The 16,856-nt window shown below is 44.3% G+C and overlaps 1 long non-coding RNA gene across 1 annotated transcript; it reads right to left on the reverse strand.

Moving 5' to 3' along the window:
* Nucleotides 1-8,763: 8,763 nt before the first annotated feature.
* LOC141567854 (uncharacterized) lies at nucleotides 8,764-16,846 on the reverse strand. The gene is made up of 3 exons (XR_012490753.1): nucleotides 16,695-16,846; nucleotides 15,994-16,165; nucleotides 8,764-10,056 (listed from the first exon to the last, which is right to left on the reverse strand). It is a non-coding gene; the product is annotated as an uncharacterized LOC141567854 (long non-coding RNA).
* Between the last annotated feature and the right edge of the window lie 10 nt (nucleotides 16,847-16,856).

Raw genomic sequence — 16,856 nt, forward strand, 5'->3', positions numbered from 1 at the left:
TTCTGCGATCTACCTCTGGGGGTCTAAGAGTGGGAGGGAGCTGCTCGGAAGGCTCCAGCTGAGATTTTTGCCTGTGATGTCTCCCATGAAAGCCCTCAGAGAATCTCCATGGAGAAAATTGCTGTAGCAGCATCAGTAATAGGTTTATGTGAAGGGCGACATCTAGAAAACTGAAATTCCCTGTGGGCATCTGTGGCAGACACCATTAGATATTAACCCAATATCTACCGTCCTTTCTCCCTTGCTCACAAAACCTCGCTTTTGATGCTTTTGTTTCGGGTGGCAAATATATTAACCCCAGGGGCCAACGGCTCATGCTTATGTAGTGTGGGGGAGGAAAAATTATTTTTTTTAATTTTTAAGTTCATCTAAGTTCTTCTGGCTGGACTAATAATCAAATTAACATGAGACAGAGTAACAGGGGAAAATAACCAAATGTATTACGTATGTACATATGGGTGTTCCCTAAGAATACGGGACCCAAACACACATGGGGCAGTTAAGGCTTATATGCCATTCTACTCATAGACTAAAGAGAGGGAGGCAGGGGGTCTGAGACTTCAAATGGAACTTAGGCAACTCACAGGTAGTTGAGGGAAACAAAGATTTGGTAAACAAATTTGTGCCGGGCCACCCAGAAACAATGGGACGCAAAGGGCAGTCCAACGGATTTTGCAGGCTCCTCGCTGTCTGCCCCATTTAGTTTATATTATGATGTTGAGGTGGTGCTCCCTTCTTAAGCAGGTGTTTCTATCTGAATTCCTTTTGACAGGTAAGGGGGAGGGTCAAAGATTCTCTCTGAGTCTTTTGTTTCTTGAAAACAGCCAACTTAAAATAATCAATATCCCAAAAGACATATTTTGACAAACTCGTCTTCCCCTCAGCAGCCAACTGGACAATCCTGTGCCCTACTTTTCCAACCGCCCTTACATTCGGGAATAGGGGCTAGCTGTGTGTCTCAGTCCTGGACAAAGAGACCTAAGCAGAAGTCTGCCAGGGATATGTCCAGGCAAGCTTTCACTTTCTGATCAAAGCAGAGCGCCGGTCATGGCCACAGCTGTCAAGGCCACGGTGCTCTCATGCTCCTCCAGCCCTGCCTGGGCGGGGTGCTCTGTGAGCCCTCAGTAGCCACCTCCAACCCATGAGAGCAGCCGGAGATGGCAAACACCCACATTAAAGGTGGCAGTCATAAAACATGGAAAGAAGCTGGGCTCCTCGAAGCTGCTCAGCTAGTGCTGGTGCTGGCGTTGCAGTCACAAGACTCGTAGGCTTGGTGCTCCGAATGTACAGTATTCAATAGGTCGGAGTTTGGAATAAGGAAAGGTGTATTTATCGAGACAGCACCTGACCTGAGAAGATGGGAGCTTTCCACATTTTCTCAAATCCATCGTAAGAAGGCCTTCAAGTGGAAGTGTCTTTTATTAGAAGGGAAGAAGGCGGGTACAAGGGGTGGCTGACATCGCTAGACAGCCAGGGGCCCACAGAGATGGAGGAAGAGCACAAAATCTCCCAATTTCTTTGTTCCAGCTGGTCAGTTGACCCCCGCTGGTCTGAGTTGGTCCTGAGATTCCTGTAACTCTGTGATAATTTGTCATGGTTTTACACACATTTCCCCACCTCTTCAGCAGAGACTCCTTCGGACCAGGGGCTATTTTTGAAGCATACTCAAGCCTCCAGCGGAGTTCCTTATCAGTTAGCATAGCTACAGCAGGAGCTATATTAGCCTGAAGGCCGTGGGAGAAATGTAGGCTGGAATTTATGATAGAGTCAGACAGAGGGAAAGAAAGAGAGGGAGAGAATTTCACTCTGTTATACTAGCAAGTGTCTATTTCTGGACTTCCTATTACATGAGAAAAATTGGCCCCTATTTGCTGAAGCTTCTCTTGTTGAGTTTCGTGTACTCACAGCTTACTTCTCCTGCCCGACACAGAACTGCTGCCTAGTTATGTTATTTAGTATTATCATCTCGCTAAGTTTTGAGCATCTCACTCTTTCCAGGCTTAGGAGCCTCTTCCTGACCAATCACCAGCATCATGTCTACCTCAACACCCACAGTCACTGTTGCCAAGCCCAACACAGAAAGCGGAGGTAACACAATGGACAAGCACCCGTGTCTCCTCTCCTCTCAGCTCACACTCAAGGGGCCCATCAAGGTGACTTCTTAGGGACTTTCATTAGCATCTGATGAATATGTACATTTCAGTTCTGCCCATCCTAGGAAAGGCGTTGGCCTAACCCAGGGGTTCTGAATGTGGTACCCAGCAGAATCACCCAGGGAATCTTTAAGCCCTGGAGTAGTAGGTTCACACAGAATGCCTGAGCCTCGCTTAGTTCAGACCAACTACGATAAACCAGGAACTCTTAGTGCTTTTTCAAAAGCTTCGCAAGCTATATGGAAACTACCGGCCTCACTCATGTATTCCCTACTCTCATGGTAGTTATTTATAGTAAATTAGGGGGAAAGGGGAGAAAAAGAAACCTCAAATATTGGGGGACAAGCCATCTTTTTAACACATAGCAAATTTCTGTATTACAGGTACATACTGTGTCACCTCCACTAGGGACAGCTGGGCTCATCTGAAGATGCACAAGAGAAGCCTGGGAACTGAAAGATTCAGTGGTCTAACCAGAGGGAGGGAAGAGTGTGACTCATGGCAGTCCCCAGGAGGGACATGCTCCTTCTCAGTGCACCCTGTGTGTGTCTACTCTAAGACTCCAGTGACACTGCTATGGAAGCAACCAAATCTTCCATCAGTTTATCTTATAAACACAATCTAAGAGCTTTGGGGGGAAAAAAGCACCATTATTCCCAGCACACACTCTTTTCCCACTCGTTTGTGTTTTCTGCAAACGGAAGGGGTCCTGTGTAAACATGTGTTACCAGTCCAGTAGCTGTACAAGGACCCACTGAGGCTGGGCCTGGTTCCATCCATCCACCTGGTTTCCCAGTCTCAAGTCAAGACCCCCGGGCTGGCAGGCAGAGTGCAAGAGTAAGCCTGCTGCTCCAGTCTGTTTCTGAGGCGAAATCAGAATTCTCAGGCTTTCTGTTGCTCTCAGAATCACTGTGCTGCTTCGGGCCCAGGAGGAGATGGCAGTATTCAGCCACACAAGGATGCCTGTTAAATGATGAATTGTAATTCCAGAGCAGGTAGCACAGCACTGCAGGGAGAAGTTGAAACCTGCAGAGTTCTGCCAGTGGGAGTGGGCTGGGGGGGGGGGGGGGGCTTTAATGGCTGCATTTGCAATAAAGAAGGTCGTGTAATCCATCACTGGATGTCGCTATTTGCGAGTCCACTGATAAGTGGTTGAACTGCGTGCTTTCTTTAGTCATACTTGGACATGCCAGGCCAAATTCTCACCAGTAATATCAGCTACCCAAATAGCTTTTCCGGGAATACTGGGAACTATCTCTCCCTGCCAGGGAAGTAGGTGTCTTTAGAGAGGGTCTGGTTATGGGTTTACACTTTTATACCTGGGCTCAGAGCTGAGGGCATTAACATATACACTGATTCTTCACTGGGGCTGTGACAACGCTCTAACGGTGAGCCATTGAGACAGTTTTCAAGTTTCGTGCAGACATATTATGTGGTGTATTTTTTTTTCTGCTTATTTAGTAGAAACGTGATTTAGTCCCCATAAAGCAGGTGCCCTGGGTGTCACTCAGCTCTGTAAGGCGGTTTTCGGGCTTGGTTATTATCTTGTGCAGTGTAGCACCGACATTTTTTTCTTACTTAAACCTATTCTCTACTGGGCTCTCTTTCTTTGTAAATGTGTACATACAAGATGTGATGGTTAATTTTATGTGTTAACTTGGAGGGTGTTTTTGGTTGTGATCAGTGAACTTTGAGTGAAGCAGATTGCCATCCATAATGTGAGTGGGTCCCATCCAGTCAATGGACAGCCTGAATAAAAAACAGAGAAACAAAAAAATCCAGCCTCCCTAAGCAAGAGGAAACACTGGCACACACAGCCTTCAGACTTTACCTGCACCACCAGCTGTCCTGAGTCTCCAGCCTGCCAGTCGGTCCACCCTGCAGACTTGGACTTGCCAGCCTCCGTAATGGCTTGAGGCAATTTCTGGTGATAAATCTCTTTCTCTCTATATATGCACATATCCTATTGGTTCTGTTTCTCTGGAAAGCCCTGACGAATATACAAGAGTTTCCACACTCTTAAGTACTTCTAAAAACATTGTTTACTATATGCAATGTTAAGTAAAGTAAGAAAGAATAGACATATTTGCTGAACATTTCAAGAAGTTCATTTTAAAGATTGTTGTGTTTTTAAGTTGGTAATCTCATATCTTTCCAATGGGGGGTCGTTTTATTTTTTACATTTAGTGTTGCTCTCAACAGCTAATAATTACTTCAGTGTTGCTGATTGTGCAGGAAATGGGTACTATTTAACTTTTCTCAATCAAGTAATCAATCAAGCAAGATGAATTTATTCCGCATCCATCTGCTTTGTGTGACATGCAGGCTTATCTCTCTGTCCCTGTGCCAGCACCTACCCAGATAAAAGAAGGCCTTTGTGAGGTAAGGCACCGGCGGAAGGAGACAGATGGCTTATACAGAAGATATGCTAGTAGGATGTTGATCTTTTCGAATTGTTTTTGGAAACTCTACCCGGAGACCAGACTTTGGAAAAGACACCCTCCTGCTCTTTTCTCCATCCTCAAAATTGAAGACCACCCCCACCCACCCCCACACCCTCCACACAGAGCATTCTACCCCTATCTAGCAGCAGATGGTGAGAACCAAAATAGACTGAACATTCTAACTTTATGTTTAGCCAAAAACTTCCACAGGTGAAAACTTTTCTGAAAGAAAGGGTTTATTGAGCCATATGCTAACCAGGAAAAGGACCAGGACCTGGGGTATGCAGACTAAACCACCAGCAGCAGGGCTGGATGGAGAAGATGGCATGTCCACTGTCCTGGGGATGACATAGCTCTTTTATACAATGGGTTTGAGGAAGAAAAATGTAAGTTGTTTTGAAGAATTTATGTCAGCTGCAGATAAGAGAGGAAGGGGGAGTCAAGCAGGGCCAGTTCTCTGATTGGTTGGTAGTCTGTAAGGAAAAATATTTACTATTTTTGATTGGTTACAGGCAACAGTCCTGAAAGTTCATGCATATGGCAGGATACTGTGGAATCTGGTGGTCACTAATAGACACCTAGAGGGTGATTCAAAGGTCCTACAAACATTCAGAAATGTGAGTCTTTTGTTAGTTGGCCCACAGATATTAATTAACTAATTGGTTAACTATTCCTGTCTCTTTCTCTCACTCTGGCTTCTGTAATTTAATTTAGACGATCTCAGCATTTTTCTGTGTCATTCAGGAGGCCTAATGCAAGAGGAAGACTTTCGGGGCAGATGAAGTGGGAGAAGAAGAAAGGAGAGATGTGAGCAAAAATGTTAGAAAAGACAAAGAAACAGGGAGAATGACAACAATAAGTTGTTGCAAAATATATCACTACCACTCCCACCCCGATGACACCCAATTCCTTCTGCAAAGTGCTGGGGTTGCCTGTAGAAGAGGTAAAAGAAACGGTCCTCAATCTTGTTTGTGTTCAATATTTTTTCCATAAAATAATTTTAATTCAATTTATTGGGGTGACAATGGTTAGTAAAAATTACATAGGTTTCAAGTGTGCGTTTCTATATATATCATCTATATATCACATTGTGGGTGCTCACCAACCAGAGTCAGTTCTCCTTCCCTGTTCAATTTTTAAATCTAGGTATCGGTAAACTACCATTAAATTCAGTATCTGGGCAACTTCTTTTTATACCTAGAGCTGTCATTATGGAAAATATGAATGTCCGTGTGAATGAGCCAGGCCATGAGTGCCCCACCTGACCAGAGTTCTCCGTAAATATTGATGCTCCTGTTTACATCAGGTGCCACACTCACAATGGATTTCCTGTCCTGAGGTCTTAGCACTTGCCATACCATTGAAGGTGGGACTGGCAGAAAGAATCCAGATCATAAGGACATGAAATCAGGCTGGCTCATCCAGCAGCTATTTGAGTGCCTGCAGTGTGACAGACACCCTGTCGGGGGCAATCAGTGGCCCTGTCCTCATGGGGAGTCAGTCCAAATAATTTTATGGATAACTAATAGCTCTTACGATAGCTATAATACTATGCAGGAGAAGCAGAGAGAATGCCAAGAGCCTACAACCAGAGCCGCAGCTGGTCTGGGTGGTTGGACTGGCTTTCCTGATTGACGGTCTGTCAACTGACACCTAAAGAATGAGAGGAATAACCACTGCCTCCCCACCCACCCCCCAGGGGACACTACACGGAAACCCTGAGATTGGAGGGAGCGGGATGAATGCTAACGAAGGCTAGAATGGGAGGGCAGAAGGACGAAGCAGGCCAGTAGGCCAAGAGGCTATGTTGAGAATTTCAGACTTGGTTCTAGGGGGGAGGCCACTTTGGGGTTTTCTGGGGAAGGAGGAGGGGGTGCTGAATGATATGATTTGCATGTTTTAAAAGTGTAACTGCTGTGTTGAAAGAGCAGGACTGCAAAGGTGCAGTAGAAATCCTTCACGAACTCCTTAAGTCAACAGTTAACATTCAAAGGCTATTTCTTTTTTTTCAAATTGTGGTAAAAAACATATAACAGAAATTTACCATCCTAACCATCTTTTAAGTGTGCAGTTCAGTGACATTAAGTACATTCACATTGCTGTGTTCCATCTTGCAAAAACAAAACTCTGTACTCATTAAACAACAACTCCCATTCTTCCCTCCTCCGGCCCCTGGCAACCGCACTTTTACTCTCTGTCTCTGTGAATTTGAGGGCTCTAGGTGCTTTGTTGTAAGTGGAACCAGACAGCATCTCTCCTTCTATGGCTGGCTTACTTCACTTAGCACAGTGTCCTCAAGGTTCACCCATGTAGTCGCCTGTGTCCAAACTTGCTTCCTTTTTAAGGATGAATAATATTTTATTGTATGGCTGGACCACTTTTGCTTATCCATTCATCCATCAATGGACACTTGGGTTGCATGCACCCCTTGGTTAGTGTAAATAATGCTGCTATGAATACGGGTGTACACATATCTATTTGAGTCCCTGCTTTCAATTTTTTTGAGTATATACTCTCGAAGTCTATTTCTCAAACCCCCTTTCCAGGAATAGCACTACACAAAACACTACGGGGGCTTAGAAAAATGAATATGACACGGTCTCTGCCATCCTGAGATGGACAAAATGCCTCCTGTTTCTGCAGCTCTTGATGGAGAACCACTGCAGGATTTTTTTGTTTTTTTCTTGCTTGGTTATTTGGTTGTTTGATTTGTTAAAAGTCAAGTTAAATGAGAAATAGAACAACCGGAACTGAAGTGGGCTACAGAAAAATGATTTTGGAGTCCGTAAGTAGGATACATTGGAGTGAGCCAAATTGGAGACAGAGGGCCCAGACGGGAGGCCATGGCAAAAGTCCAGGTGGGAAAAAAGACAGGGTCCTAAAGAGTGTGAAATCTGTGCTGATGGAAAGAAAGGCCTTTTTGTTTAGTCAATGCTAGTTATGGTCAAAGCCTGTTCACTCTCGTTGACCTCGGGATGGTCTGGTCCCCGAGCCCACACGTGCCTCTCCCTTCAGAATCACCAGCCTCTGTCACAGGTGGAACATCTCTCCTGAAGCATCACCTTCAGTTAAGGGGCATCTCAGTCCCCTCCAGCCCCTGCTTCCTGGTGACCAGATGAAAGACAGCCCAAGACGGCGCACACCAGCTCACCGAGCTGTTGAGCAGCAGCTTTGAAGGGCAGCTTCTTGGAGCAGGATCTCCCCCTGGGCTCCTCAAGCAGCCTCTGGGCAGCTCAGTCCCTTTAGCTATTTTTAGTGTGCCTTTTAGATTTAGAAGCTGCAGCATTCTGTAAAAACTCATTTTTTCTGCTTCCCTCAGGCAGAAAATTTCAATCCCAAACCTTCACGCTAGATGACACAGTGTTTGAGAATTTAGCTTACTTTCTTCCCTCATTGTTACCTTGCCATTTGTACCTCTAAAAATGCAAAAAAGCACCAGATATTAGAGTCCCAGCTGAAGCAGCAAACAAACTGTGATTATTAGAATCCCTAACTATATTATTACCATGCTATTTATCAAGTTGGGGGGCAAGGGGTGTCCAATAACTATACAGTAATTGAGAGATACAAACCTCAACACCTTTCCCCAAAAGGAGTACCCTAAGCTTAGACATGAACACCCTCTGAGTGGTCCTCAAATCCTGGACTCATCTTAAAAGATTTATTTCTTTTAAAGCCTTCTTAGGGAATATGAGAAATCTGGTTTAAAAGAAAATTCTACCTTAACATCTTGTTCACGTGGTACCGTTAAGAATTCGAGTCATGTGACAACAGAAACACCAATGTTTCATTTACTTATTCTTATATTTGTGGTACCCACTGCAAGGAGTTGGATAGCTAACAAATTTCTGTAATTGGCTGTTCTCTGAAGCACTGGAGGGACTTCAGAGAGATAGGACACAGGGCCGGCTACCTGATTAGCTGGGAATATGACATAAACTTATCCCTCCAATGTTTTAGTTTGAAAATTGTCAAACCTACAGAAAAGCTGAATGAGTAGCACACAATTGAAGGATATCACGTAAATTTCTCTTATAGTCATTGGTTGCTAATATTTTACCATTTATGTTTTCCCTTTCTTGTCCTCTTCCCGTATCTATATACATGTGCTGAACCATTTGAAAGTAAATTGTAGGTATCACGACACTCTACCCTAAATTCTTCAGTATGGATCTTCTAAGAACAAAAACATTGCCCTTCATAATCCTAATGCTATGCTCACACCCAAGAAATTCAAAAAGGTAAAATCATGACTCTTAGCCAGTTATAAAATAAACATGTGTGAAAGATTTTATTTAACCCATGGTTAATGAGGGAACTGTAAGATGTCATGACCAGTTTGAAATGGAATCCAGAGAACAGACACATTTGTAGATGAGGATTGTCGAAAGGAATGAGCAACTGGAGGCAAATCGGGCTTCTTCGAGTTGATTCTCTGGGCAGGGGATTATTTTGCACTGCTATCTGTTGTCTACAATTAATGAGTTGTACAATAGTTCAAAGGCAATGAAAGTTGCAAAGCCCCTGTAGAATCAAAATTAGATAGCCCTGAGGGGTGTGCTCCAGACCAGGGGTGGGCAAACTTTTTCTTTGAAGGTCAGATAGGAAATATTTTAGTTATTGCAAGCCATATGGTGTTTGTTACAACTACTCAACTCTGTTGTTGAATGTGGCAGTAACGGAAATCGTCATGTCGTGGGAAGGAATGAGTGTAGCTTTGTGGCAATAAAACTTTATTTATAAACACAGGTGGCAGGCCGTATCTGGCCCACTGGCTGTAGTTTGCTGGCCCTGTTTGACAGAATGAATAATTTTCCACTGTAGCATGAATTTTCTCCCACAGATACAAAAATAAGATGTTTTAGGAGTGGAATTGTGTCCTCATCAAAATGTATACATTGAATTCTTAACCCCTAGCACCTGAGAATGTGACTGTGTTTGGAGACGGCATCTTTAAAGAGGTAATCAGTGTAGAAGGAGGTCATTAGGTAGACCCTAATCCTTGTAAGAAGAGATGTGGGCACAGAGGGAAGGCCAGGTGAAGACACGGGGAGAAGACAGCTATCTGTAAGTAAAAAAGAAATGCCTCAGAAGACACTGTGAGAAAATAAATTTCTGTTGTGTAAGCCACCGCCTGTGCAGTACTTCGTTGTGGTAGCAGAAGCAGGCTAACACAGATGTCCTTCACTTTGAAAAGATGGCTATCTAATCATGAGACAAGTGAGTCGGATAGACCAATTTCTCTCTCAAGGTGCCTTGTCAAATGCAGTGTCTTCAAGAAGCACTTAAAGGTGAAGGTGGGAGAAGATTTTCAATGTCAAACAAGTTTAGAAACTGTATCAAACCACAGTTCTGTCTTCAAAATTCACTACAATCTCAGTATGTCAAAGCTCTTGAGACATCCCGCGATAGCATCTGTTCTAACTGGGTGTAACCAGAGTTTCCCAAACTTGGAATGCCTTAAAAAAAAAAAAAAAAAATTCTGAGTAATAAAACCATTGCTCTTGGAACATGTTTGGAAACACTAGTGTGAGCAAAAAACGAGATATTCTGAAAAGGTAAAGATGCCTGTGGGCAGAGCCTTGGGAAATGTAGGATTCAGAACGCTGGAGAAGAGGACATACATGTGTTCCAGGCAGGGGCAAGAGGGGGACCGCTGTGCCCGAACCTGTGCAATGGTGACATAAGAGGCCAGGTGGCTCAGAGCCAAGGGCTCATGGTGGTCAGACCAAGGCTGGTCCTAAAGGACTGTTACCTGTTTCCAGAACCCGAGGCCTCGAGTATCTGATTGTAGACTAAAGAATGGAATTCAGAACACCTGGCCCTCGGTGTCTTCCTTTGTGCCCCAAGATCACCTCCCACCAGAACTTGAGAGTCCACAGAACGCTCTTTCTATGAATTAAATAGTGTGTCAGTGGGGTAAAAGCCTGGATGGTGCGCGCAATGTCAGCCCTTAGCCACCAGATGGCGCGCGGAATCCACAGTGCAAGCGCCGGCCTCTGGTTGGTCTCAGCGCTGGCACTGGCCCGTGGGTCCTGTGTTCCTGTGTCCTCTCTTAACAGAGAGTCCTGCGTAAGCTTGGTTATAGAGGAGCAAGTGAAACATCACACTGCGCAGCTGTGCTCCTCCTGTCCTGTTTCTCCTGGGGACACGTCAGCAGCAGTTCCCCAGGCTGAAGTTTTGAAGGCCAGTCTCTTCCTGCAGTTGTTTTCACTGCAACTAGAGGTGGGGAGCACTTAGCTTCCATTTTGAAACCCACCATCCTGATGATATGGAATCATTAGGAAAATATCTCTCAAGGATTGCTCATTAGGGCAACCACATTTCTGGCATGAAAACAAACTCTGCAAACACTGTGTTACTCTGCTATTCTGACTGCTAGCACCGTGGGTGTAAGACTTTTACGTAATCTCAAACCTCAGCCCAAGAGTTAATAGTGTTACTCACGCCACTGGGGCATGAAAGAAAGACTTGCATTTGGGGTGGTTATTGCTTGCCCAGAGCGCTGGAATGAGACATAAGGCTGAAGGCCAAGGGACTTGGGCCACCCATGCAGTGAAATAATCCCCCAGAAATGCAATGCCCCAAGTGGAAATGAAAGCAAAGCGAACAGTCATTCCAGGGCATTTACTAAGTGGAACTGACAGTAACTCAGTCTGAAGTTTGCTGGTCTCCTAACCCTGCAAGGCTCTGATTTGGGATGCATTACATAGATACTACCAGGAAATGACTGAAATCCAGCACTTGGAACACTATTCTTGTCAAGCGCTGTGTCGTCAGCAGTGAGCCCTGTTATTTTCAGTTCCATTGGCAATGAATAATTAATATACCAGGTACTCTGTTCCCTGTTTTGTAAGTACTTTCTCATTTAATCCTCACAGCAATAATTTAGTGGTTGGCATTGGCCCAGGTTTCTAGATGAGGAACCTGGGCTCAGAGAGGTTAAATAACTTGCCCAAAGCCACACAGCTAGTAATCGTGAGAGCTAGGAATTGGAACCAGATATGCCTGAATTCAAAGCCTGGGTTTGGTCTCCTTCACTAAAGCATTTCATAGAAAATCAGAACCTCCAAGTTGGGAGGGACCTAGGAGGTCATGTAGATGAACTCTCTAGACAATGCAGGAATCCCTTTTCCAGCATTTTCTAGAAGTCGAAAATCAAACAAGCACAAATGTGCTGGAAATCAAAAGCTGATAAAAAGAAATAAGAGCAAGATTTCAGAATGCAGACAGAGGGCCTAAAATAAATGTAATAGATTTGTTTAAGTTTTCTTTAAAAATCGAACATATACATATATATATATTCGATTTTTAAAGAAAACTTAAACAAATATATTCAATTTTTAAAGAAAATTTAACCAATTTTATATATATATATATATGTTAGTATGGGTGGGCTGGCTGTAATATTCCGAAGTCGTGTGTACTGTAATTAAAAGTGATTCAAAGGAATGCTACTACCATGTTCCCCTGAAAGTAAGACCTAGCCGGACCATCAGCTCTAACGTGTCTTTTGGAGCAAAAATTAATATAAGACACGGTCTTATTTTAATATAATATAAGACGGGGTAAAATATAATATAATATAATATAATATAATATAATATAATATAATATAATATAATGTAATGTAATATAAAACCGGGCCTTATACCAATTTTTGCTCCAAAAGACACATTAGAGCTGATGGTATGACAAGATCTTATTTTCAGGGAAGAACGGTATCTCACCTCCATCCCCCCATGGTCCCCGCAGGTCCCAGAATGATCAAGCTGTGGCAAAAAGCTCTCTCTCAATACTGGATAAAGTATACTACATGGGGGGCAGGGAGGGACCGGCCTCAGGCCACACAAGTTGGTGGTAGAGCTAGAAATAGAACCCCGTGCTGTGTGTCTCCTGTGCCCCGGCACTGCTTGTCCCTGCCACCTCACACGTCTCGTCATGACTAGCTCTGTGTGAATTTGGTGAGGAAACCCAAAACCAGGTTTCAGTTTTCATTATATACCGGAAACTTGGCCTGAGATCACTAAAAGTTCACTGTGGTTTGTGAACCTTTCAGGCAGATGGAGCCAGGTTTCTGCCCTGCATCTGCCCCCACCAATGCCAAGAGGGATTTATGGGTCTGAGCGGGAACAGGTACAATTGCCATGTTCCAGGTGCACGCTGGCCTGGAATGACACTGAGAAAGCAGGACTCCACTGTGCAAATCACAGCTGCTGCCTCCTCTCAGCGCCAGTCAGAATAACTTGGGGAGAGAAAAGGAGGGATGATTTAGGAAGCGTGCATATTCATTTGCAAATGAAGTTATGGAAGTTGCTGGTGAGATTTATACTGGTAATTAAGTTATAATGGCTCTGTAAAGCCGCTTGAGTTGGAATTCCTGTAAAATACTAAAGGGACTGAGGCCCTTTTGAGAAATGTCTGATTGTTTAGCATTTTCAGAAACAATTTAGTTTTCTGTAGTATTTTATATTCCCTAACTGGTAACTCCTCAAAGCGCTCTTACAAGGCAGGCCACTGGGCTAGCCCGTGTGTGCATGCCCAAAGATTGTTGGTCTACCTGCAGAGCACATATTAGATCACCCCACTCCTGCCCCGGGGTTTCGGAACAAGAACAAGGTGTTCTTCAAGTGACACAGCCAAGTAAAGAATGTTTCATTTCAAGTCATTCAGAGCCTCTGTACAACCAGCTTGAAATGATCCAGTTTAATTAAAGGAACTAGGGGAATTATGAAGAAACCAGGGACGAAGCCCATTCAAAGAGCTCGCAAAAATTCAAGTTCAAACCGCTATGTAAAAAAGTCATGGCTCCTTTCCCTTGCTGCCATTCGGCACTACTGGGCAATGATGGCCAAATATGCATGAGGCTGGGAAGAGGAATAAGGAGAAAAGCAAGAGCCTGGTCAAGTCCAAACTGGATAGTCAGTCCTTGATTAATTAATAGCTGCCTCCTGTCTAAATAGATCATTTTATATTGAGAGAGAGACTCACTTACCTACCGATGTGCAATGCTTTCAGAGGGGCCTCTGAGAGTTGCTGTTTATTTCCTTCTTTGTTTCTCTTTCTGAAGTAGGACCCTGGAAGTGAAGCAATATTCAAATATATTATGGCCTACATTTTTGGCCCATCACAGACTTGTGTGCATAAACAAAAGCAGAATCTAATATTTACGTTGCAACCTATTAATATACCAGGTACTCTGTTCCCTGTTTTGTAAGTACTTTCTCATTTAATCCTCACAGCAATAATTTAGTGGTTGGCATTGGCCCAGGTTTCTAGATGAGGAACCTGGGCTCAGAGAGGTTAAATAACTTGCCCAAAGCCACACAGCTAGTAATCGTGAGAGCTAGGAATTGGAACCAGATATGCCTGAATTCAAAGCCTGGGTTTGGTCTCCTTCACTAAAGCATTTCATAGAAAATCAGAACCTCCAAGTTGGGAGGGACCTAGGAGGTCATGTAGATGAACTCTCTAGACAATGCAGGAATCCCTTTTCCAGCATTTTCTAGAAGTCGAAAATCAAACAAGCACAAATGTGCTGGAAATCAAAAGCTGATAAAAAGAAATAAGAGCAAGATTTCAGAATGCAGACAGAGGGCCTAAAATAAATGTAATAGATTTGTTTAAGTTTTCTTTAAAAATCGAACATATACATATATATATATTCGATTTTTAAAGAAAACTTAAACAAATATATTCAATTTTTAAAGAAAATTTAACCAATTTTATATATATATATATATGTTAGTATGGGTGGGCTGGCTGTAATATTCCGAAGTCGTGTGTACTGTAATTAAAAGTGATTCAAAGGAATGCTACTACCATGTTCCCCTGAAAGTAAGACCTAGCCGGACCATCAGCTCTAACGTGTCTTTTGGAGCAAAAATTAATATAAGACATGGTCTTATTTTAATATAATATAAGACGGGGTAAAATATAATATAATATAATATAATATAATATAATATAATATAATATAATATAATATAAAACCGGGCCTTATACTAATTTTTGCTCCAAAAGACACATTAGAGCTGATGGTATGACAAGATCTTATTTTCAGGGAAGAACGGTATCTCACCTCCACCCCCCCATGGTCCCCGCAGGTCCCAGAATGATCAAGCTGTGGCAAAAAGCTCTCTCTCAATACTGGATAAAGTATACTACATGGGGGGCAGGGAGGGACCGGCCTCAGGCCACACAAGTTGGTGGTAGAGCTAGAAATAGAACCCCGTGCTGTGTGTCTCCTGTGCCCCGGCACTGCTTGTCCCTGCCACCTCACACGTCTCGTCATGACTAGCTCTGTGTGAATTTGGTGAGGAAACCCAAAACCAGGTTTCAGTTTTCATTATATACCGGAAACTTGGCCTGAGATCACTAAAAAGTTCACTGTGGTTTGTGAACCTTTCAGGCAGATGGAGCCAGGTTTCTGCCCTGCATCTGCCCCCACCAATGCCAAGAGGGATTTATGGGTCTGAGCGGGAACAGGTACAATTGCCATGTTCCAGGTGCACGCTGGCCTGGAATGACACTGAGAAAGCAGGACTCCACTGTGCAAATCACAGCTGCTGCCTCCTCTCAGCGCCAGTCAGAATAACTTGGGGCGAGAGAAAAGGAGGGATGATTTAGGAAGCGTGCATATTCATTTGCAAATGAAGTTATGGAAGTTGCTGGTGAGATTTATACTGGTAATTAAGTTATAATGGCTCTGTAAAGCCGCTTGAGTTGGAATTCCTGTAAAATACTAAAGGGACTGAGGCCCTTTTGAGAAATGTCTGATTGTTTAGCATTTTCAGAAACAATTTAGTTTTCTGTAGTATTTTATATTCCCTAACTGGTAACTCCTCAAAGCGCTCTTACAAGGCAGGCCACTGGGCTAGCCCGTGTGTGCATGCCCAAAGATTGTTGGTCTACCTGCAGAGCACATATTAGATCACCCCACTCCTGCCCCGGGGTTTCGGAACAAGAACAAGGTGTTCTTCAAGTGACACAAAGCTCGGCTTTTCTTTCACGGTTGTCCCTTTTCAGGGCTTTAAAGCACACTTTCAATTCTTTGGTTCTATAAGAGAGGGCTTAATGGTGTGTGTCTAAGAGTCAGGACTGCCAGGGCTGGTTCTGAGTGGTCGTTCACCTTGACTCAGCGGGAGGGGGAAGTGCTGACTTTCCCTTCGCACCTCAGGACTCGTGTCTCTGCCGTCATCTACAAGCAAACCTCTAGTGCAGGGACTCAATGAGGCACAAAATCACCTAGGTGGCTCCCATCAGGTGCTCCTCTCAGCCTCGTTGGAAGAGGAAGGAAAGAGCCAAGTAGGAGGCACCACGGGGAGTTCAGAGAGGCCTGTTTGGATGCTGTGGCCACGTGAGGAAAGTTCAAAGAGAAGAGCAGCTGGTCTTACCTGGTCCTGAAGCAAACTATGGTCATGGGAGAGAGGCCATGGGGATTCAGGAATCAGCGCTCCGATGGGCATGCGGATGCCCTGTCAATCCGGGGGTCACTGGGACAGGTGAATCAGAGGGGTGGGTAGCAAAGTAAGGGGTTCCAAGTGCACTCATTTACTCAACAGGGTCCTGTATAGTCCACAAAATACGAAAAGAAAACAATCTAAATGAACACATGTTTAAGCAAACGTCTGGAAATGTAACACACTGATGTACCAACCACAACGAAATTCAGCTCTTGTATGATTGTTGGTTTATGCAGAAGGTGCTTTCTCACTGGTCCCTGGCCTGCATTCTAAACGACCTGAGGACAGGACGCTGCCTTTTGGCACTCTCAGGCGCCCCATGCTGTTTAGCACATTTCCAGGCATTAGGAGGTGCTGGCAGCAACCCTGACACTGTCACAGCCTGTCAGCTGTTTGGAAGGAAAGGGTGCTGCTGCAGGCCACCTCCCCGCCTACCTGGAGCCCCAGAGAAGTTCATGGTGAACAGAGCAAGAGCCCTGAGATCTGCAAACCAGCAGACTCACACAGACGGCGACTCCCGGGTCTGAGAGCTGTCTCCCCACAAACACCTCATGAATTAACCAGTTCACCTACTGCAGTCTGTAGGAGTTCCTGTCTCCTGGGCACCAGGACAGGAAAGCTACACCCCTTACCTCAGCCGGTGGGGTGTCTGAGCCTCTGTCCTGCCCTCTCCCTGGTTTACTCTCATGCAAGAAGCTGGGCAGACTGGATGGGTGCTCCCCTGGGCCATCTGACATTGGGTCAAACTGGGGCATGTGACCGAGGAGCTTCATGACAAGGGCAGCCAATTAGGA

Source organism: Rhinolophus sinicus, linkage group LG12 (genome assembly GCF_036562045.2).
Source record: "Rhinolophus sinicus isolate RSC01 linkage group LG12, ASM3656204v1, whole genome shotgun sequence".
Classification (NCBI taxonomy): Eukaryota; Metazoa; Chordata; class Mammalia; order Chiroptera; family Rhinolophidae; genus Rhinolophus; species Rhinolophus sinicus.